Source organism: Phycodurus eques, chromosome 4 (genome assembly GCF_024500275.1).
Source record: "Phycodurus eques isolate BA_2022a chromosome 4, UOR_Pequ_1.1, whole genome shotgun sequence".
Lineage (NCBI taxonomy): Eukaryota > Metazoa > Chordata > Actinopteri > Syngnathiformes > Syngnathidae > Phycodurus > Phycodurus eques.
In genome coordinates this window covers 4,929,733-4,952,251 of record NC_084528.1, presented here as the reverse complement: position 1 = coordinate 4,952,251, position 22,519 = coordinate 4,929,733, and the positions used below count along the sequence as shown (strand labels likewise).

General features: G+C 42.3%; 1 long non-coding RNA gene across 1 annotated transcript in view; it reads left to right on the top strand.

The window, feature by feature from the left end:
- LOC133401974 (uncharacterized) overlaps positions 1 to 21,035 on the top strand; it is a 73,801-nt gene extending 52,766 nt beyond the window's left edge. The window contains exon 6 of the long non-coding RNA XR_009768487.1: positions 20,965 to 21,035. This is a non-coding gene — a long non-coding RNA (uncharacterized LOC133401974). The remainder of the gene's footprint in view (positions 1 to 20,964) is intronic.
- The last annotated feature ends 1,484 nt before the right edge of the window (positions 21,036 to 22,519 follow it).

Below are 22,519 nucleotides of genomic sequence, written 5' to 3'. Positions count from 1 at the left end.
TTCTCTACACTTGGGGCAGGATGTCATCCCCGACCCGGAGAGGGCACTCCACCCTTTCCCGACTAAGGATCATGGTCTCGGATTTGGAGGTGCTGATTCTCATCTCAGCCGCTTCACACTAGCTGTGAACCGCTCCAGTGAAAGTTGGAGATCACGGCTTGATGAAGCCAACAGAACCACATCATCTGCAAAAAGCAGAGATGGAATACTGAGGCCACCAAACCAGACCCCTTTTAATTTTTTTTCCATAAAAAGTTATGAACAGAATCTGTGACAAAGGGCAGCCTTGGCGGCGTCCAACCCTCACCGGAAGCGAGTCCGACTTACTGCCAGCAATGTGGACCAAACTCTGACACAGGGACGGGTTTTACAGGGACCGAGCAGCCCATATCAGGGGGTTCGGCACCCCGTACTTCTAAAGCACCCCCCGCAGAACTCCCAGAGGGACACGGTCGAATGCCTTCTCCAAGTCCACAAAACACATGTAGACTGGCTGGGCGAACTCCCATGCACCCTTGAGGACCCTGCGGAGGGTGTAGAGCTGGTCCACTGTTCCACGGCCAGGACGAAAACCTGACTGCTCCTCTTGAATCTGTGATTCGACTTCCCGACGGAATCTCCTCTCCAGCACCCCTGAATAGACTTTACCAGGAAGGCTGAGGAGTGTGATCCCCCTGTAGTTGGAACACACACTCCGGTCCCCCTATTTAAAACGGGGGACCAGCACCCCAGTCTGCCAATCCAGAGGCACTCTCCCCGATGTCCACGCGATGTTGCAGAGGTGTGTGAACCAGGACAGCCCCACAACATCCAGAGCCTTTAGAAACTCCAGGCGAATCTCATCCACCTCTGGGGCCTTGCCACCGAGGAACTTTTTAACCACCTCGGTGACCTCAACCCCAGAGATAGGAAAGCCCGCCTCAGAGACCCCAGATTATTCTTCCTCATGGGAAGGCGTGTCAGTGGAATTGAGGAGGTCTTCGACATATTCTCCCCACCGACTCACAACGTCCCGAGTCGAGGTCAGCAGTGCAGCTGTGGAGGGACTGACTGGGTCCCCTGAAACCACCATCACTTTGTGATGAAAGTGATTACAACCCAAGTAATCCATATGTACAAAGAAAGTAGAACAAATACGATAAGAAATTATGTGTAATAATGTGAAATGACCCAGGGAAAAAGTATTAAACACATGAAGAAAGGGAGGTGCAAAAAGACATGGAAAGCCAAGACAACACCTAAAATCTATTAATAATCAAACAGTATCAATATCAGCTGGTTCAGTCCTAATTGATGGTCTACAAAAAGGTCTCTTTTGTTGCTATTAACGTAAATTTCATGTTGGTAATCCATACATAAAAAAAGAAAGTAGAGCAAAAGCAAATAGAGCAAATAAACTCAGAATTAAGTTGTGTGTAATAATGTGAACTGACACGGGGGAAAATTATTGAACATGCCAACTGGTATTTATTTAATACTTTGTACAAAAGCCTTTCTTTGCAATTACATCTTCAAGACGCCTCCTGTATGAAGAAACTAGTCACGTGCATTGCTCTGGTGTGATTTTGGCCCATTCTTCCACACAAACTTTGAAATTTGAAGGTTCTGTGGGCTTCTTTTATAGACCTTGAGTTTCAGTTCTTTCCATAAATTTTCAGGTGATTCAGGTGATCAGGTGGGCCATTCCAGCAGCTTTATTTTTTTCTTTGAAACCAATTGAGAGTTTCCCTGGCAGTATGGTTTGGATCATTATTCTGCTGAAATGTCCACCATTATTTCATTTTCATCATCCTCGTAAATGGCAGCAGATTTTTGTCAAGAATTGCCCTGTACATTTGCCCATTCATCCTTCCTTCAATAATGAGAAGCAGCCCCACACTATCATGTTCCCACCTCCGAACTTCACTGTTGGTACGATGTTTTTAGGGTGATGTGCAGTGCCATTTCTCCTCCAAACGTGGTGTCCATTATGGCATCCAAAGAGTTCAATTTTGCAACAATTAGTTTACGATGGTCTTGAGACAGCTCTCTGCTCTTACCCATCATGAGATGTGCCTTGACTCACACCTTTGCAATGAGACCCTTTTGTAAGCCATCAATTAGAACTGAACCAGCTGATATTCATTGGCACAAGGATGCAATCCCTCTTACAACTGACATGTGGCTGTATTTAGAAGTACCAGATCACATTCAAACTCATGTTCACTGGGAGTTCACACACACCTGCCACCATTTAATTTTTTTAAGTGGAAAAAAACAATAACATATGCATTGGCACCTTACAGAAACATTATTTGTTTAATCCACTAAAACGACTGAATGAAGAAGCTGTTTGCTGACCAGTCTCATTGATAAAACGTGTGGGTGTGGGTGTATTGTGTGTGTGTCTGTGTGAGAGAGGGAGAGAGAACAAGATGCATGCTTTACAGTTACTTGTGTCCATAAAATAGGGCTAATGTCACAATCACAATCAAACTATCTGTCTCGTAAAGGGCACCATGTCTCTTTTTTATGTGTAAAATTTAGGAAAAGCCACAAAAAACCTCTTATCAGTCTCATAAGCTGAAGGTTGCTACATTTCTAAGATAAGAGTCCTCGATTACAGAGGCTTCATTGTTAACCTCAAAACACACACAAAACAGAACAAGGAGTGGAATTTTATAGAATATTTAATTAAATCTATGAGGGATCTATAGGGAAATACACAGAGGGTTCTAACTACAAAAAGAAAACACTACTAATAAGGCTAATAGAAAGAAACTGGCATACGTAAAGGAAAATACGACATCGTGTGTTGCTGGGCTAAAAATCTAAATGTGAGCGTGAAGAGCATTGAGTCAGAGCGAGAGAGTGCAAAGTTTGGATTTGTGTGAAGCTATTTCCCCCAAAATTATGAGGCACTAATCTTGTACATTTTGGCACTGGGTGTCCCTGGGAATGGTCTTTCGCCGCACGTCTCAGGAAGAAAACGAAGCAGGTTTGGTTGAAGAAGAAGACATTGAAGAGGTGCGCTCGTACCTTTCCTGCCTATTGAACTTTGATTGAACCGTTCTTGCTCTCAACTGCGTGCGTGACCGGTACGGAATGCCAGTAGTTGCTTACTGAGGCTCCGCCAACAGATCACGGCTGGGAAAAGCGATCGAAGCCGCATCGATCAAAAGCGGCGACGTCCTGGTCCGGCGCTTGCTCGCACACACGTAGTGGCACGAAAGGACAAAGGAAAAGGAAGGGGGAGGGGGTTGGCCGACGCCACCCTGCAGCTGGAGAACTGTTAGCCAAGAAAAAGCTAAGAAACAAAACACAAGAAAGCGAGAAGAGGTGGGTGTCAAAGGTTAGATACCCAGGAGGCATGTCCAAGATAAGGGGGAAACCGGAGAAGACCGCGCCCATCGACTCAAACCCTGGTCTACAATCGAGCCATAACAATTGTATAAAAATCATATATTCATATAAAATACTCCCAACTTTGTACTCCTACTCATAGATCAAGCATATTAAATGATTGTTCAAACTTTAGTCTTGGCAAATCAACTGCTCATGGTTCAATACAGCACCTCATACTGTTCGGCTTCAATTCAAGATGGACAGTCCTCAAAATCTTGCAGATGAACCTGTAAATCTGACACAATGACACACTTATCGAGGTATACATTTGGAATATTTCTGTAGAGTTCGTAAAATATAAAAAAACAGACATTTATCTTCAGTTAAAGAAACTTCGAATGAGAGGCCACAGATTGCGTCTGCGTTCCAATTATGTTCCCAGTGGTTGAGAGGGTTCAACCTTTTGGTTGCTCTGTCACTTCAAAAGAAGGAAAGGAGTCTTTGATGACTGGAATCCAGATTTCGATGGGAAGCTGCTAATTAGTTTAAGGTCCAGCTGACTTTACTGCAGGCGTCCTTTGGTGGCCGTCTCGCACAGCGGGGCGGCTTGGGAGAATGCAGTTTATCAAGTTGTTGTGGGGGAGTGGCGGGGGGGTTGCAGTGCCAACCGGGCCATAGTCACTAAACACGCAATTATTGATTAATGAAAGTAGCGAGAGGCATGTAGATTATTGTAACGGAATAAAAGTGCTACAGCTAGTCGGAAAGGCCTTCTCCAGACTGCATGTTTCAGGTCCTTCCATAGTACAGGATTTATGTCAGGGCTTATAGAAGGCCACTTTAGAAAAGTGTTTTTAGTGGTGTGTTTTGGGTCTTTATCATGTTGGAGAACCTCAAACACCTGTGGCTGAGGTCAGGCTTTCTTACACACTCTCTCCAGAATGCAGTATGTCTTGATAGGACTTGCTTAGGACTTGCACGCTGCCAGAAGTAAGACAAGAGCATGCAAAGTTAGTCTTGGACCCTCCACATCCTGGTCACCATTTCTTCCCTTCCCTCAGGTAGGCGCTATCGAACAATGCAAACTAAAACCAGCAGCCGTTCCAACAGCTTCTTCCCTCTTGCCATTAAATTGCTCGAGGCTAAGTGATTCTCTGTAGTGTGTTTTTATGTCTCAAAAGTATCTATTGTCATACTAGAGCGGCTCCAACTTCCAGAGACAAATTCCGTTTCTGTTTTTGACATACTTTGCAAATAAAGAGGATTGTGATTCTGAGGATTCTGATTCTTGATATTTAATTGTACCCCGCACAGATTCAAGTAAACTCTGTGCCAAACACAACAAAACAGCTCGAGAATATAACCGGTCCCCTCCATGTTTCACAGTAATTACAGTAAGTCCAGGTGCTTAAAAGACATACATTGCTATGAAAAAGTATTTGCTTTTTTCTCAAATTCTTTTTTGTGTGTTTTTTTTGTGTGCATAATTTCACCGCTTTAATGTTTAAACACATCAAACAAATGTAAATATCAGACAAAGATAACCCAAGTTTCACAGCATAATAATGACACTACCAATGCCTTAATTGTGCAATAATTGTAATTCTGGTTGTGTAAAAAAAAGCACACGAACACACACACACACAAACAAACATCAGATCGAAGGTGTTAAAAGAAAATTCTTTGTTGTCAAGACTGCAAACATTGTCCTCACATTAAAAAAGAATTTAAATGATTCCCAGCCGTTTTGAACACAGCATTAGTGTAGATTGCAAAATGGAACACCAGCTCCTAGAAGATGCTTGTCCGTGTAGACGAACACAGCTGCAAAGAAGGTGCTTTTACTAGAAGTGACAAATTATTGCCATTAATTATTGCTTTTCTCACTACATTTGGGCCCACAATGTGAAGTGTTGAACTCCTTTTTATCTCTAAGGACTGTCATCTCTGTCTCCCTCTCTCTCTCTCTCTCTTTCTCTCTCTCTCTCTCTCTCTCTCCCTCTCTCTCTCTCTCGCTCCCTAGCTCTCGCTCTCTCTTTCTCTCTCTCTCGCTCTCTCTCTCTCTCTGGCAGTGCTCTGTGTCTTGTCATGCTCCTAATCAGCAGCTGTTAGTATTTTTAGACCAGTGCAGAAAGGAATAATAGAAGATTATACCATCACATTGATTATTATTGGCATTAACATAGCTTTAGAGTACTAGATGCCATGTAGAAAGCCTGGAGCTTTCATGGAGATTGTGTGGTCTTTGCACAGCAGATTTCACACACATGATGATACTACGGACATTGACTCTCAAAAGCAACTGACAGTGTACATTTCCATAATATTTCAGTTTATTGTAGATTTACATTCCACTGCCAGATGTCTCCTGTGTGTCTAAGTGCCTCCATATTACACATAAGCAATGCCAAATCTGTGGAGTACTACATTGTTGCCTATGTGGGTCTTCAGTGGCTGATATCCAGTCTACACAAATAGCCTTGTGACCAGTGCAATGGAACCCTGAGGCCAGCTGAACCACACTAAAGGACCAAACATATAATCCAACAGTACAAAAAAAAAAAAAAATTAGGGCCGTTGAGAACAACATCAACAAAAAAACTAAATAAAGTGCTCTTTAGTAGTTTTGAAAGGCACCTCAAAAAGGTTCAGGAAGGCGACGTCTGTCGAACAGCAGTGCGGTTGTAACGTATAAAATGACTGCAGAATAATCAATTCCACGCCCCTTCAACAGTATGTATAATTATTCCCGCAAACTATAATTCAGAAAGGAAAGGAGACAAAAGGGTCAGAAATAGAATGCAGAAGTGAAGTTATTCGGTTGAAGGAGCGGGAACAAAGCGGGAAGATGTGACATGACGCTGAATTGAGAAGAGGAAAAAAATGACAGAAAATGGCGAAAGTGTGGGAGCATTTCATCGTGAAATGCAATGCGAGGACCCGTTCGTTGTAACACAGACCTTTGTTTCTCTCCACCTAAGACGCAGTGTATAACGAATAGACGAAGGTGAAATTAACAGTGCAAATTAGTGCGACTGACGTTAGTCTACTTTACTAACATAACGTTTGCCCTGCGGCGCGTCTCTGTTAATTATGTGTACAGTCCAATGTGTGGCTTTGTTTATGACGAAGGTGACAAGTACAGTGAATGCAATTGAAATCCAGTTGGGAAATATGTCACACTTTAATTCTGGAATTAACCCCGTGTGGATATACAGAGGTGGCTTCCATCCAGTGAGACGAGTGCACCTCTCCTTCCACAGTCTGCAGGAGGGTGTGTTTTTATATTCTCTCTCTAAAGTCTATTAAATAAATACTGTACTATTTACAGTAATTTCATCCGCTTTTGGAAGGCCATCAATAAAATGAGTGGCCTGCTGTTGATCCACATTGCTTAGCAACCATATTGGTGCCACACAAGCCAGCGTGTCACTTAAACAGATTTTATGACCGACGATGAGATCAAATCTGAACAAAATTATTCAAAATCTAACACACCATATTGCCATTCGGATGACTGCAGTTGTGCAGCGCTTTCAGATAAACTCCCAAGCCACCATGCAGCAGGTTTGAAGGGAAAATGCATGAAAATTAACTAATTGATATGACATGATATGCTGACGTTCCACTCTCGATTGACGTAATGTGGTCAGGACACACTACGGCCATTGAGCAGTCAGTGATGGGCCAGCTAACTGTCGGTCCGCATGCCGCCTCAGCTGCTGCGCCGCCAGCAGCTGTCAGGTGCTCAGAGCACGAGAGAGAATCAAAACGTGAGTAGCGGACATGCTCCCCGCAAACGGAGGTGACACAGTGGCTCTCCACCGTTTGATAAACTGCAGCCTTCGAAGCCGCCCTGCTGTAAGATTCCCGCGACAAGACGCTTTGGACCCTAAAGTAATTAGCAGGTCCCCTCGAATACTTGGTTTACAATCATCAAAGAGTCCTTTTTTAGTTTGAACTCACAACAGGCCAAACGGGAGCGATTGACGATGGGATGCAAATACAGCAAAAAACTATTTGCTTAACAGCAAAACGTGCGCGCAAGGCGCTACACGCAGGCGTCGAGAGGAACTGCAAAGTCGACCCGGGCGGACTCTCAGTTGATCTTTAACGAAGGAAATATGTTTTGTTTGTTTTGATATTTCACAAACTCTGGAGAATTATTCCAAATGTATGCCTTGCTGTCTGTGTCATTGTGTCATCTTTACAAATGCAGCTGTGAAATTTTGAGAATTGTTTGTCTTGATTTGACTCCCAGCAACATGAAATGTGATTTGAATCATAAGAAATTGCTTCACCAGCTGTCATGACATGGAGAGGTTCTCCCAGTCGGCTGCCGCGACAATCTGAATCTCCCTACGAACCCCTATCGATCTCCGGGGACATAAAACTGAGGTTCAGAGACGAGACATGAAAAGCATGATCGAGATGGGAAAAGAGAAAGAAGAGCTCAATAGAATTTTTCAGTTGGAGTACTAAAATATTCGTTAGCTGCAGCCCTACATTCAACTCCCCCATTATATTGTTATATTTTTATGGCGAAATGATGAGCAAAACTGCTCCTCAAAGAAAAACATTTATTTTGAGCCTTGAAGTACATTTACAGGAACATCTTTTGGAGGACGGCACTGTAGACGACTGGTTAGCACATCTGCCTCACGGTTCTGAGGACCCGGTTTCAAATCCTGGCCCTGCCTGTGTGAAGTTTGCATGTTCTCCCCGTGTCTGCGTGGGTTTTCTCCGGGTACTCCGGTTTCCTCCCACATCCCCAAAAACATGCGTGGTAGGTTGATTGAAGACTCAAAATTGCCCATAGGTGTGAATGTGAGTGTGAATGGTTGTTTGTTTATATGTGCCCTGCGATTGGCTGGCGACCAGTTCAGGGTGTACCCCACCTCTCGTCCAATGATAGCTGGGATAGGCTCCAGCATGCCCACGACCCTGATGAGGTTAAGTGGTACAGGAAATGGATGGATATTTTGAAGGATTAAAACATACTTTCGGCTAAATTCGCCATTTTGAACTCAAAATAGGCCATTTACGTGAATCGTATAGATCCAATGAGTTTTCCCTGGGGGGGGTTGTTTCCTACTCCTTGAACATGAGCAGCTAGCGGTAACGGTACTTTTACTCCCTTACAATGATCTACATGTCGCTCGCTGCTTTTATTTATCAATTATTGCTTAATTCGTTCGGGAGACTGCGACTTCAACTTCTGCATTAGGCGCTGTTTGCGCCAAGCTAATTTAAGTGCTCTGTGATTGGCTGGCGACCAGTTCAGGTTGTACCCCGCCTCTCGCCCAAAGATAGCTGGGATAGGCTCCAGCACGACCGCGACCCTAGTGAGGAGAAGCGGTACAGAAAATGAATGGATGGACAGATAATTTAAGCGCTAGTGACGTTTAAGTCTAGTTCACCAATCAAACGACACAAGAAAGTCACATTACCTCACACGTCTTCTGTTGGGCTTCTTGGGGCATAGGTAATAGCACTAGATAAGCCAGCCCGCCTGATCGTCGTGCCTAAAGGGCCACCATTTTGGGAAGATTGTCGTTACCACGAAGCCACTCTACTACTCTTGTTTACATTTAGACGAACAAAAACAACAGCTTTCATGTATATAATAGCTTTCACTGTCTGCCCAAACATGGATATTCCAGCATACTTATAACTTGAGAAAACACCGTGCAGTAAATTGCAAATATTTTTGTTGTTATTTATTTTTTTAGATTTTTCATTGTGCTATTTACTCAGTACTTGAGTAATTATTTCACTGTGTTTTTTTATAAATAAATAAAGTATTTTGTGGGAGGACTACTTTTTTCTTGAGTCACATTATTGTCAAGTAACAGTACTCTTACTTGAGTACAATATTTGGCTACTTCACCCACGTCTGAAGCGAACATCCTGTATTGCGACTCTTACGTTTAAGACACATCTTTGCTCATCACATCAGCCAGTGTCGTATTTGTTGCACTGGTGTTTTGTATTTTTGCGTTGAATTGGTGCGGGTCATGGCCCTGGTTGTGGTCCCAGCGGAACCGCGAAGCACGCGTAACATCGGCGACAAGAGTTGATCCGTTAGTACATCTTGTTTTAGGAAAAGCAGCTACAATTATCAATTAGTTTATGGATGTTAATGTTAGATGTATTAAGCGACGGAGCGATGTTAGGGATTATGTCACAACACAGAATTAATTAACTTAAAATTCAGAAATAGCCAATGAAAACAGAAAAATATTGTTCTTAATATTTTCCTAGAGGATGCATTTGCGATAAGCCTTTGAAGTTGATAATAGTGAAAAATGAAGAGAAACAGACAATGATTTTAGTAAATTATTTTCCAGAAGGAGAGTGTTTAAAGAGGAGGCTGCTATTCATGTGGCACAGCTTGAAAGCAGGCATCAGGTGCAGGTGGAGTGGAGATGGGCCTGGCTCAAGTTGGAGGACAAAACAAAAAAGAGCAAAGAAATGAGGCAAATTTAATTTTAATCTTAAATTTGTACATGAACATGTACTTGAGCGGTGTAAATAAATGTTTTTCAGCATGAAGAAATTTGTTTATTTTTCAGAATCTTCCAGATTGCTTAATTTATGTTAAAATAAAAATAAATAATTGTCTGCGGGGGCATGCGGGACCCCCTCAGACTCCCCTACAATGTTTTTTTTTTTTTCGTCATCTTTTTCATGCCGTTGGTGTTTGCATGTCTGCTATTCCATCCATCCATCCATCCATGCATCCATTTTCTGAGCCGCTTCTCCTCACTAGGGTCGCGGGCGTGCTGGAGCGTATCCCAGCTATCATCGGGCAGGAGGCGGGGTACACCCTGAACTGGTTGCCAGCCAATCGCAGGGCACAAACAAACAAACAACCATTCGCACTCACAGTCACACCTACGGACAATTTAGAGTCTCCAATTAATGCATGATTTTGGGATGTGGGAGGAAACTGGAGTGCCCGGAGAAAACCCACGCAGGCACGGGGCGAACAAGCAAACTCCAAACAGGCGGGGCTGGGGATTGAACCCCGATCCTTAGAACTGTGAGGCTGACGCTCTAACCAGTCGTTCACCGTGCCGCCTGTCTGCTATTCCCTGAGGGGAAATATTTTTTTGTCAGTCTTACCTACTGCAACTCAGATGTAAATGGTTATACAGTATTAAATAGTATGATCTTTCCATGGTGTTTCAGTCACTTCTGTGCTTGCTATGCAGTGTTTTGTGGGTCTGTTTTTGTACTGCATGTTATATGGCTTTTTTCTAGCAGAGTGAAGGCTTGTATCTGTCAAGCAGACCAGGAGAAGCTCATCCATGCTTTTATCTCAAGTAGACTTGACTATTGTAATGGTTTTCTGACTGGACTCCCTAAAAAGAGCATTAAACAGCTGCAGCGAATTCAGAATGCTGCAGCTCGGGTTCTGACCAGAACAAAGAACAGCGCATATTACTCCAATTCTAAAGTCTTTACACTGGCTTCCAGTCAGCTTTAGAATATATTTTAAAGTTCTGCTACTGGTCTATAAATCACTAAACGGCTTAGGTCCTGTTTACATGAATGAAATGTTAATGGAATATAAACCCAGTAGGGCTCTGACTCAGGTCAAATAGTGGAGCACAGAGTCTAAAGCAAACATGCTGCAGCAGCATTTAGCTATTATATTGCACACAAATGGAATAAGTTGCCAGTTGTCAGCTCCAAGTGTTGCATGTTTTTAAGTCAAGTTAATACCTCTTCTTTTTTCCCATGCTTTCTAGAGCATTTCCACTTTTAAATGATATTTTTTGCACTGTATGCTGTTTAAAAAATATATTTTTATTTATTTATTTTTTTAAATTTGTTTTTAAATGCTTTTAATCATGTAAAGCACATTGAGTTACCTTTTTGCATGAAATGCGCTATATAAATAAATTTCTCTGCATTTTCTTTATAATTGTCCTATTTTATTTTAATTTAAGGTAGAACTTGCATAGTTGCTCATGCTATTGATGGAGAAGGTGGTACAAATAAAAGACCACGCGCCATGACTAAACAGCTTGCCCTAAATGGACACCTGCTCCTCACTGCAGTTGAGTAAATAAACACTTGCGGCTAAAGAAATATGTAAAAAAAAAAAAAAAAAAAATTTGAATATATTTTTCTGTTGAGTTAGATTTTTATGCTGATTAAAACAAAAACTGGCATGCTGATTCCAAAATTGCTGTCAGTTTTTTTCTAACATGGTAAGTTTTTTCTCCACAGCTTACCCTCCAAATCAGCAAAATTCCACTGATTAGCTGTAGTAAGACTTGCCAGCTGATTACGATTGGACTCATCTACAGCTACGGGGCTACTTTGTGCAGTCACAATTGTGACAGTGCGGTGAGAGGTGTGTGCAGCTCCTAATAGGTCAGTACTATCAATATCTGCAAACATCTGCATAGTAGGAATTAAGAGGATTTGTGTCATATCCTATGTAAAACATAATAGTGTTGAATAAACATTGCAGTCATGCCTGTTAAGTTTCATATTTCATTGGATGTCAATATTTGAAAAGTTTTATAAAACATCACATAACTATTGAGTACAGTATTTTTCAAATTTTTTAGGAAAACGGGCATCTATAGTTAAAAAACTTGACGTGATGGAGACAAACTGAGATTAGTTTTGATTTCCGCACCCACAAATGAGTTAAAAACAGCTGTCAGACCTAACTCAACAAACATTGTGTTCCCCTGTGTTATTTGTGGTTTTTCGCTCATCCACATAGTTCATTATATTAAAAAGAAATAGCCCCAGCCTATAGTTTCTAATGCTTGCTTTTCTTTATTACTGTTGCTCTCCATTTTCTCTTTTCTTTGTTTTTATTAGACTTCTGTTGTTGGCACTAAACCTGCTTCAGCTGCAAAGCTCTGTAACTTGGGCTATCCAGAGGGACAGGCATTTCATTTCCGCACTTTTAACAAGTTGCTACTGTATGTGTGTATGATGGAGGTATGGGAGGAAGAGATGAGGAAGGATGGTGGTGGGGTGCGGGTGTTTTCTGAGCCTTCTTCTCCACCACTCTCTCAGAGATAATGGGGGAGCCGATAGCAGCCTTGGAGACTTGTGTGGCTCCAAGCACAGATATGGAATGATAACGTCTCCACCACCCTGCTGCTGCTGTTCTTTGTGTCTTTGTATCTGATGTGTCCTTTGGCCGTTTTGTATTACATGTTGTGCGAGTCTGGTTTTGCAAGCGTCCAACACATAGTATATTCATGTTGTGTGGTATGTTGGTGTTTATGTGGAAGTTGTTGTGTGTGTCTGCTCCTCATTAAAACTGTAATCCTGCACCACATTACCATCCCAGCACACACAATTTTGATATACACAGTGTTCCGTCGCTATATTGAGCTACAACTTTTGCACCCCCTATAGTGGATCCTCGTGTTACAAACTTAATTTGTTCTGTGACCCTGTTTGTGGCGGCACGGTGATCGACTGGTTAGAGCGTCTGCCTCACAGTTCTGAGGAGCGGGGTTCAATCCCCGGCCCCGCCTGTGTGGAGTTTGCATGTTCTCCCCGTACCTGCGTGGGTTTTCTCCGGGGAATCCGGTTTCCTCCCACATCCCAAAAACATGCATGATAGATTAATTGCGCCGCCGCAGAATAATTATTTGACAAAAATAACAAAATACAGATAATACTTTATGTTTTGATCATATGGGTAGAAGCAAAATTATGCATTGTAAAAATGCAGTTTCCATAGGTAGAAGGGTTTTCCAGAATTTTTAAGTCAACTTTAGGAGGGGCGGGGGTATTATACATGGGTGGACATTATACACGAGAAATGACGGTAATCCGTTCCAGCTCCTAAATGAAGTTATACTTACCATTTTTTTTTAATCAGTGTGTGGTTAAAAATAAATATAGTACAATATAGAAATAAGTGAAAACACACTATTATAAAGAAATAAAACACTAAATAAACATGATAACTGTTTGATGCTTATTAACTTTAACTAAGGAGGGAAAGGGGACAAGGACTCCAGCTCCTCATTGAAGAAGAGCCTTATTCCATAACAACACGGGGAAATTCTGAGTCAGGTGTTTTTTTCCCCCTTTGTCTGTTTCGTTTGTAATTCAATGGTTGATTTTGGGACAACAAACTGATCCAGGGAAACTTGTCTTTTTCTGATCAGAATTTTTATATTTTTTTAAAGTGGGACATCATATTGTTATATAAATGATTAATTGCTGTGCTGGCCAATTTGCTGCATGTTTCTTTTGATAATTTTTATAATTTTTTTGATTGCCTCGCTCACGTATCACCACCAAGCGCTTTTTCATTTTTGGGTCAGTCTAACAATAACAACAAAGATATAGTGCTTACCTTTTGCATGACTTTTGTGTGACACACAGTCAATGAAGGTTGTACAACATGAGAAAAAGCACAGCACAGATCTTTCCACTCATCAATGTTTCCTAACTGTCTTTATCAGTTTCCCTTTTTTTCCTGAGACATTCTGAATGTTTAGCCATTTGTTTACTTGTTTAGAAAACATTCCTTGCGACGATAATGCACCTAGTTCCGTGTTCATAAACAATCATGGCGGCTGCTGGTTGGATCTGTGATTGGCGGAATGTGCGTAAGTGGAACTTCTGCCTCGAGAACTTCCACCTAGCGGACACATAGACAGCTATTTTGATGTGATTATGCAGACATTGACTGTTCGTTTTCTTAATTAAAGAGACGCTACAATTCAATAAATAATACACGTACTGTATTTTGTTTGAAAAAAATAAAATGATTTCCGGACTTTTTTTACCATGTCAATCACAAATGCTTTTAGATTTGTGATTGGATGATCAATAAGGTGAAGGCGGGAGTTCTGCCTACAAGCGGAACAGATTTCTGCCTACTCTTCTATTGGGAGAGATGCAGCGTAATTACCAGCAAAATTCCACTGATTAGCAGTTATGATTTGTTGAAGATTTGGGTGTTTTAATATAAAATGTTTTGTTTTTTTTAATTTTTGCACAAAAACAAACAAATCCAACTGTACAATATATATAGTGTACAGTTGGATTTGTAATTTTGGCAATTGCTCTGAAAGAAAGATCAGAAAGCTTAAGTACAGGGTGAGTGCCAATCGTGGTTAATTAGCAGTGTTGCCACAGTTACCTTGAAAATGTAGCTGAAGCCTATCCCAGCTATCATCGGGCAGGAGGCGGGGTACACCCTGAACTGGTACCCAGCCAATCGCAGGGCACATACAAACAACCATTCCACTCACATTCACACCTACAGGCAATTTAGAGTCTCCAATTCATGCATGTTTTTGGGATGTGGGAGGAAACCGGAGTCCCCGGAGAAAACCCACGCAGGCACGGGGAGAACATGCAAACTCCACACAGGTGGGGCCGGAGATTGAACCTCGGTCCTCAGAACTGTGAGGCTGCCGGCAGTAATATCACTTAACCAAAGTACATTAGTTTAGCTGTGCACATAACCTGGCAATACACTCCATAGAGTTACAGAACGACATCAACATGAACCAATAACTTAAATATTAGGGTGACGCTACATTAAATGAGGTACAGGTACTTAGGTGCCGACTGCTTTGCTGAAGAAGAACTTTACTTTAAAAAAAAATTACCACTAGCTCAGCAGTCGGCAACTTGTAGGTCATACCTAAACATGACAACATTCACTCACGGTACATGCAACAAAATCAACAGGTAAAAGGACCACTTCCATAAATTATAAAATTTCATGTTTTATAATCTTTGATATCTTTTTATTGGGTTTGCAAGATAACTTAAGCATTTGAGAAGGCCGGGTTTTTCATTAATATTCCATTGGTAAATAAGGTTCGCTCTGATTGGTTCGCTGTTATTCTAATTTAAATATGGTAAACAGCTTCGCCCTGATTGGTCTGATGCGATATTACAGCGTCGTGTGGCTTGGGGCAGCCTAGTGTTCATAGCAACGTCGCGGATCCTTCATTGTGGAGTCACACTATCATTGTGAAGCACAATTCACCGAGCGTTGGATGGTTGGCCCACTAACAGTGCATATGGAAGGGGAAGTGGGTAGAAATAAAAATAAGGGATATTTTGATGTTATGCTCATTATCCGCTGAATGCAGCTGAATGGGGGGCACAAGCCAATACAAACCATAGGCCGGTCCAAAGCCCGGATAAATGCATCCGGCTTAAAACTAAGCCAAACAAATATGAGCGTTCATCAAAAGTTTCCATACCGGATCGGTCGTGGCCCGGGTTAAGAACGTCCGCCACCGGCGCCGTTAACCTGCAGGGAGCCGGTGGGAATTCAGCTACTGTGGTTTGAAGACGAAGGAGGGGTGGAAAGCAGGTTCTTAGGCAGAAAGAGAAGAGGAAAGCACAGAGCCTAGAACTGAATGTGGGGACTTTGAATGTTTGGACTATGACAGGAAAAGCTAGGGAATTGGTTGACATGATTAGGAGAAAGGTATATACACAATATACACACAATATATATATATATATATATATATTATATACACACAATATATATATATATTGTGAGTCCAGGAGACCAGGTGGAAAGGCAGTAAGGCGAGAGGTTTAGGGGCAGGGTTCAAATTATTTTATCATGGTGTAGAGGGGAAGAGAAATGGAGTAGGGGTTATTTCAACAGAAGAGTTAGCTAAGAATGTCTTGGAGGTGAAAAGAGTATCAGATCGAGCGATGAGGTTAAAACTTGAAATTGAGGGTGTTATGTATTATGTGATTAGTGGCTATGACCCACAGGTAGGATGTGACCGAGAGGTGAAAGAGAAAGGAGCTAAACAAAGTTGTTCTGAGCATTGCAGATAGAGAGAGTTGTGATTGGTGCGGATTGTAATGGACATGTTGGTGAAGGAAACAGGGGTGATGAAGAAGTGATGGGTAAGTACGGCATCCAGGAAAGGAACTTGGAGGGACATATGGTGGTAGACTTTGCAAAAAGGATACAAATGGCTATAGTGAACACTTTTTTCCAGAAGAGGCAGGAACATAGGGTGGACCTACAAGAGCGGCGGTAGAAGCATGCAGGTGGATTACATCTTGTGCAGATGATGTAATCTGAAGGAGGTTACTGACTCTAAGGTAGTGGTAGGGGAGAGTGTGGCTAGACAGCATAAGATGGTGTGTGGTGGTGTGCAAGATGACTCTGGTGGAACATTAAGAAGACAAAGGCAGAGCAGAGAACCATGTGGTGGAAGCTCCACACAGGCGGGGCCGGGGATTAAACCCGGGTCCTCAGAACTGTGAGGCCATGTGGTGGAAGAGTGTTCTGCAGCTTTTCGAGATGAGGTGAGACATGTTCTCGGTGGACAGGAGGAGCTTCCAAAAGACTTTCCCACTACAGCCAAGGTGATCAGAGAGACAGGCAGGAGAGTACTTGGTATATCTTTTGGTAGGAAAGGGGAGAAGGAGACTTGGTGGTTGAACCTCAAAGTACAGGAAATCATACAAGGAAAGACAATGAGAAGACCGAGGAAAGGAGAAAAAGGAATACATGGAAATGCGACGTAGGGCGAAGGTAGAGGTGCCAAAGGCCAAACAAAAGCCATATAATGACATGTATGACAGGTTGGACACTAAAGAAGGAAAAATGGATCTATACAGGTTGGCCAGACAGAGGGTTGGAGATGGGAAGTATGTTCAGCAGGTTAGGGTGATTAAGGATAAAGATGGAAATGTGTTGACAGGTGCCAGTAGTGTGCAGGATAGGTGGAAAGAATACTTGGAGGAGTTGATGAATGAGGAAAATGAGAGAGAAAGAAAAGTACTAGAAGCAAGTGTGGTGGACCAGGAAGTGGCAATGATTAGTAAGGGGGAAGTTAGAAAGGCACTAAAGAGGATGGAAAATGGAAAGGCAATTGGTCCTGATGACATTCCTGTGGAGGTATGGAAGCATCGAGGAGAGGTGGCTGTGGAGTTTTTTAACATCTTGTTCAACAGAATACTAGTGGGTGAGAAAATGCCTGAGGCATGGGCGAAAAGTATGCTGGTGCCCATTTTTAAGAACAAGGGTGATGTGCAGATCTGTGAGATAGATAGAGGAGTAAAGTTGATGAGCCACACAATGAAGTTATGGGAAAGAGTAGTGGAGGCTAGACTAAGGAGAGGTGTGAGTATTTGCGAGCAACAGTATAGTTTAATGACTAGAAATAGTACCAGAAATGCATGATTTGCCTTGAGGGTGTGGTTGGAAAAGTACAGAGAAGGTCAGAAGGAGCTAAATTGTGTCTTTATAGATCTAGAGAAAGCCTATGACAGAGTATCCAGAAAGGAACTGTGGTACTCAATGTGGATGTCTGGAGTGGCAGAAGTATGTTAGAATTGTACAGGACATGTATGAGGGCAGCAGAACAGTGGTGAGGTGTGCTGTTGGTGTGACAGAGGAGTTTAAGGTGGCGGTGGGACTGCATCAGGGATCAGCCCTGAGCCCCTTCCTCTTTACAGTGGTGACTGGAATGATGTTTGCAGATGATATTGTGATCTGCAGTGAAAGCAGGGAGCAGGTGGAGGAACAGTTAGAAAGGTGGAGGCATGCACTGGAAAGTAGAAGAATGCAGATTAGTCTGAGTAAGAATATACGTGTATGAATGAGAGGGGTGGAGGGGGAAGATTGAAGCTACAGGGAGAAGAGATAGCGAGGATGGAGGACTTTAAATACTTGGGGTCAACAGTGATAAGAAAGTGAAGAAACGAACCCAAGCAGGTTGGAACGGGTGGAGGAAGGTGTCAGGTGTGTTATGTGACCAAACAGTCTCGACTAGGATGAAGGGCCAAGGTTATAAGACAATGGTGAGGCAAGCCATAATGTACCAATTAGAGACAGTGGCACTGAAGAGACAACAGGAAGCAGAGCTGGAGGTGGCGGAAAGGAAGATGTTGAGGTTCACTCTAGGAGTGACCAGGTTGGATAGGATTAGAAATGAGCTCATCAGAGGGACAGCCGAGGTTCGATGTTTTGGAGACAAAGTTAGAGAGAGCAGACTTCGATGATTTGGACACATCCAGATGAGAGATAGTGAGTATATTGGTAGAAGGATGATGAGGAGGGCGACACGGCGGACGACTGGTTAGAGCGTAAGCCTCACATTTCTGAGGACCTGGGTTCAATCCCCGGTCCCGCCTGTGTGGAGTTTGCATGTTCTCCCCGTACCTGCGTGGGTTTTCTCCGGGCACTCCGGTTTCCTCACACATCCCAAAAACATGCATTAATTGGAGACTCTAAATTGCCCATAGGTGTGAATGGTTGTTTGTTTGTATGTGCCCTGCGATTGGCTGGCAACCAGTTTAGGGTGTACCCTGCCTCCTGCCCGATGACAGCTGGGATAGGCTCCAGCACGCCCGCGACCCAAGTGAGGAGAAGCGGTTCAGAAAATGGATGGATGGATGGATGATGAGGAGGGAGCTGCCAGGCAAGAGCGCTTGAGGAAGAACAAAGAGAAGGTTGATGGATGTCATGAGGGAAGACACGAGGGCAGTTGGTGTTCGAGAGGAGGCTGCAGGAGATAGGCTTATATGGAAAAGGATGACATGCCGTGGCAACCCCTAACAGGACAAGCCTAAAGGAAAAGAAGAAGAAGAAGAAGGCTCATTATCCACTGCCTTTCACTTGAACATTATGTTCATCGTTCGCACACATTTTGGTGACAATGACTGCAAGCTTTGCTATTTCATCCACTGTTACATCATACATTATAATTATAGTTAAGTATTGTTGTAAAACACAACATATGTATACTTTATAGACTGTATTTGTATGGCTTGACGGAAGCTGAGACCCGCTCGCTTTAAACCTGGAAATGCCATGTTGCCGATCAGCTGAGTTGACTGGATGGGTGCCAACTACGAAGTGGGCAGGTACTTGAATAATTAGTAACTTTCGACATCACAAACAGACAGAAATCTTATCCGGTCGTTTTGGAAGCCTTTTGCCGTTTATTGACTTTTGTATTAAATCGGCAAACTGAATAGATGTCAAAATTAAACCATGTCACAGAATCATTTTGACCTATGTTATCCATAAAACACTGTAAAAATTTTGATTTTGATGGAAGAGTACTTTTAACGAATAATAATAAAATAAAGGAGGCCGATGAAACACATCGTATTCCTGACTAAAGGCACACAATGAATAACTTGTGCATTATGGAAGGTAATCAAGGGGCACTATTTTCTCACAAATTTACAATGTGTTTGATTTTTACAATACAATTATAATATAATTTTTCTTTATTTAAATGATAAAAACAATCATGGGGTTTCTTGGATGCTGGAATGAATTGACATTTTCAATTAATTTCAATGGGGAAAAAATGAGCAAATTGAGTTACAAGCTTGGTCACCAAACAAATGAAACTGTGAAGTCAAGTTACCATTGTATATCTTTAATTCATTCATTTTCTGAGCCGCTTCTCCTCACTAGGGTCGCGGGCGTGCTGGAGCCTATCCCAGCTGTCATCGGGCAGGAGGCGGGATAGACCCTGAACTGGTTGCCAGCCAATCGCACGGCACATAGAAACAAACAAACAACCATTCGCACTCACAGTCATGCCTACGGGCAATTTAGAGTCTCCAATTAATGCATGTTTTTGGGATGTGGGAGGAAACCGGAGTGCCCAAAGAAAACCCACGCATGCACGGGGAGAACATGCAAACTCCACACAGGCGGGGCCGGGGATTGAACCCGGGTCCTCAGAACTGTGAGGCTGCCGCTCTAACCAGTCGTCCACCGTGCCGCCCATTGTGTATCTGTCTGATCAAATTCAAGTTGTAATTTATTGTGGGATCCTTAAATCAATGTCATCCAAATGTTTTCCTTTAGTCTATTAAATACTCTAAAACAGTGATTCCCAACCAGTGTGTCGTGGCACATTAGTGTCGTTGATTTTGTTGTATTATCACAAAAAAATAAAATAAAATAAAAAGGGTAGTGTGCAACACTTTGGACATGCACGCTTTAGATACTAGAGAAATTCAGACTTTGTTTTCTCAGCTTTTAAAATTGTAGAATGAGTTCATTCATCAAATGTGACCGACATTTAAGCCCTGGCGTTGGTCTGGACTCTTTGAGTACTCTTATTGCTTATGTATTGTGTTGTGTTGTAGTACCATCAAGATAACGTTACAAGCTGTACATGTCATTTTTTCTCTCCAATTTTAGTGCTTTAATGGATATTTCTATTATTATTGCTTGCCTTTTGTTATTATGCTGCATAAATCTCCAGTGCTATGGTTGATGACTTTCATTCCAATGTGTGAATTTTTTGCCACTTTGATGAATGGCAAAAGGCCAAGCTTTTCTCCGTGCTTCCGACGAATAATCTTCTCGTATAACAATCATTTCTTGACAGCTCAAATGAGAAAATGATTAATAGGGCTTGCAATTAACATAATGAGTTATCATCCAGGACAGGTAGAAAAATTACTTAACCAAGCCAAGCTATATTTATCCTTGTTCACCTATGCACCTGTTCTACTCATTTTATCACATAGATTGCAGTGTTTGTGGCCATGTGCTGATTACTTTTGATCAGCTGTATGATTGGTTGCTTTCTCTCTCTCTCTCTCTCTCTCTCTCTCTCTCTCTCTCTCTCTCGCTCGGTCTCTCTCTCTCTCTCTCTCTCTCAGAAAGATGGAAAGAAAACTGACCACGGAGTGTGGCAGACAGCAACACTGAAGGAGATGCAGGAATTTCTCGCATGTACTGGCTGTTTAGTACATCTTCTTCATATGTATGCTATGGAGTGGATGCAAGCCTTATCTTACGAAGAAAAAAAACACTTGGAATCTCCAAAAGACACGTAGGAAAATGTGTTATGATCCAATGAAACCAAGGTTGAACTTTTGGCCGTAATTCCAAAAGATAAGATTGGCGCAAAGACACAACACTGCTCATCACAAAACCAAACCCAAACCAAAGCATGGTGGTGGCAGCATCATGCTTAGAGCTGTTTTTTTTTTTTTTTTTTTTTTAAGTTGGAACTGGGGCTTAGTCAAGCTGAAGGGAATTATGAACAGTTCCATCGAACAACTATGGAGCTATTTGAAGAGGGCTGAGCACAGGAGATATCCTCGCAATCTGACAGATTTGGAGCATTATTGCAAAAAAGAGTGGGCAAATATTGCCACAACAAGATGTGCCACACTGGTAGACTCCTAATAAATAAAACTGAGTGCTCGTATTACAACCCCAATTCCAATGAAGGTGGGACGTTGTGTTAAACATAAATCAAAACTGATGATACCATGATTAGCAAATGTTCATGTTCAACCTATATTTAATTGAATACACTACAAAGACAAGATATTTAATGTTCAAACTGATAAACATTATTGTTTTAGCAAATAATCATAAACTTCGAATTTTATGGCTGCAACACATTCCAAAAAAGATGGGACCGGTGGCAAAAAAGACTGAGAAAGTTGAGGAATCCTCATCAAACACCTGCTTGGAACATCCCACAGGTGAACAGGCTATTTGGGAAAAGGTGGGTGCCATGATTGGGTATAAAAGGAGCTTCCCTGAATTACTCAGTCATTCACAACCAAAGATGGGGCGATGTTCACCTCTAGGTGAACAAGTGCGTGAGAAAATAGTCAAACAGTATAAGGACAATGTTCCTCAACGTACAATTGCAAGGAATTTAGGGATTTCATCATCTACATTCCATAATATCATCAAAAGGTTCAGAGAATCTGGAGAAATCACTGCATGTAAGCGGCAAGGCCGAAAACCAACATTGAATGCCCGTCACCTTCGATCCCTCAGGCGGCACTGCATCAAAAACCGACATCTGTGTGTAAATGATATCACCACATGGGCTCGGGAACACTTCAGAAAACCAATGTCAGTAAATACAGTTCGGCGCTACATCCGCAAGTGCAAACTCTACTATGCAAAGCAAAAGCCATTTATCAACAACATCCTCAAACGCCACCGGCTTCTCTGGGCCCGAACTCATTTAAGATGGACTGATGCAAAGTGGAAAGGTGTTCTGTGGTTCGACGAGTCTACATTTCAAATTAAAAAAGACCTAGGTTCAAGACCCCGCCTGGACGATCCGCCAACATCCCCTGGACTCAGACACTGATACCCCGAAATGCTCCCCGGGCGCTTCAGCTGCCCCCTACTCCAGTGTGTTCCACTAACATGTGTATGTGTTCACTTTGATGGGTAAAATGC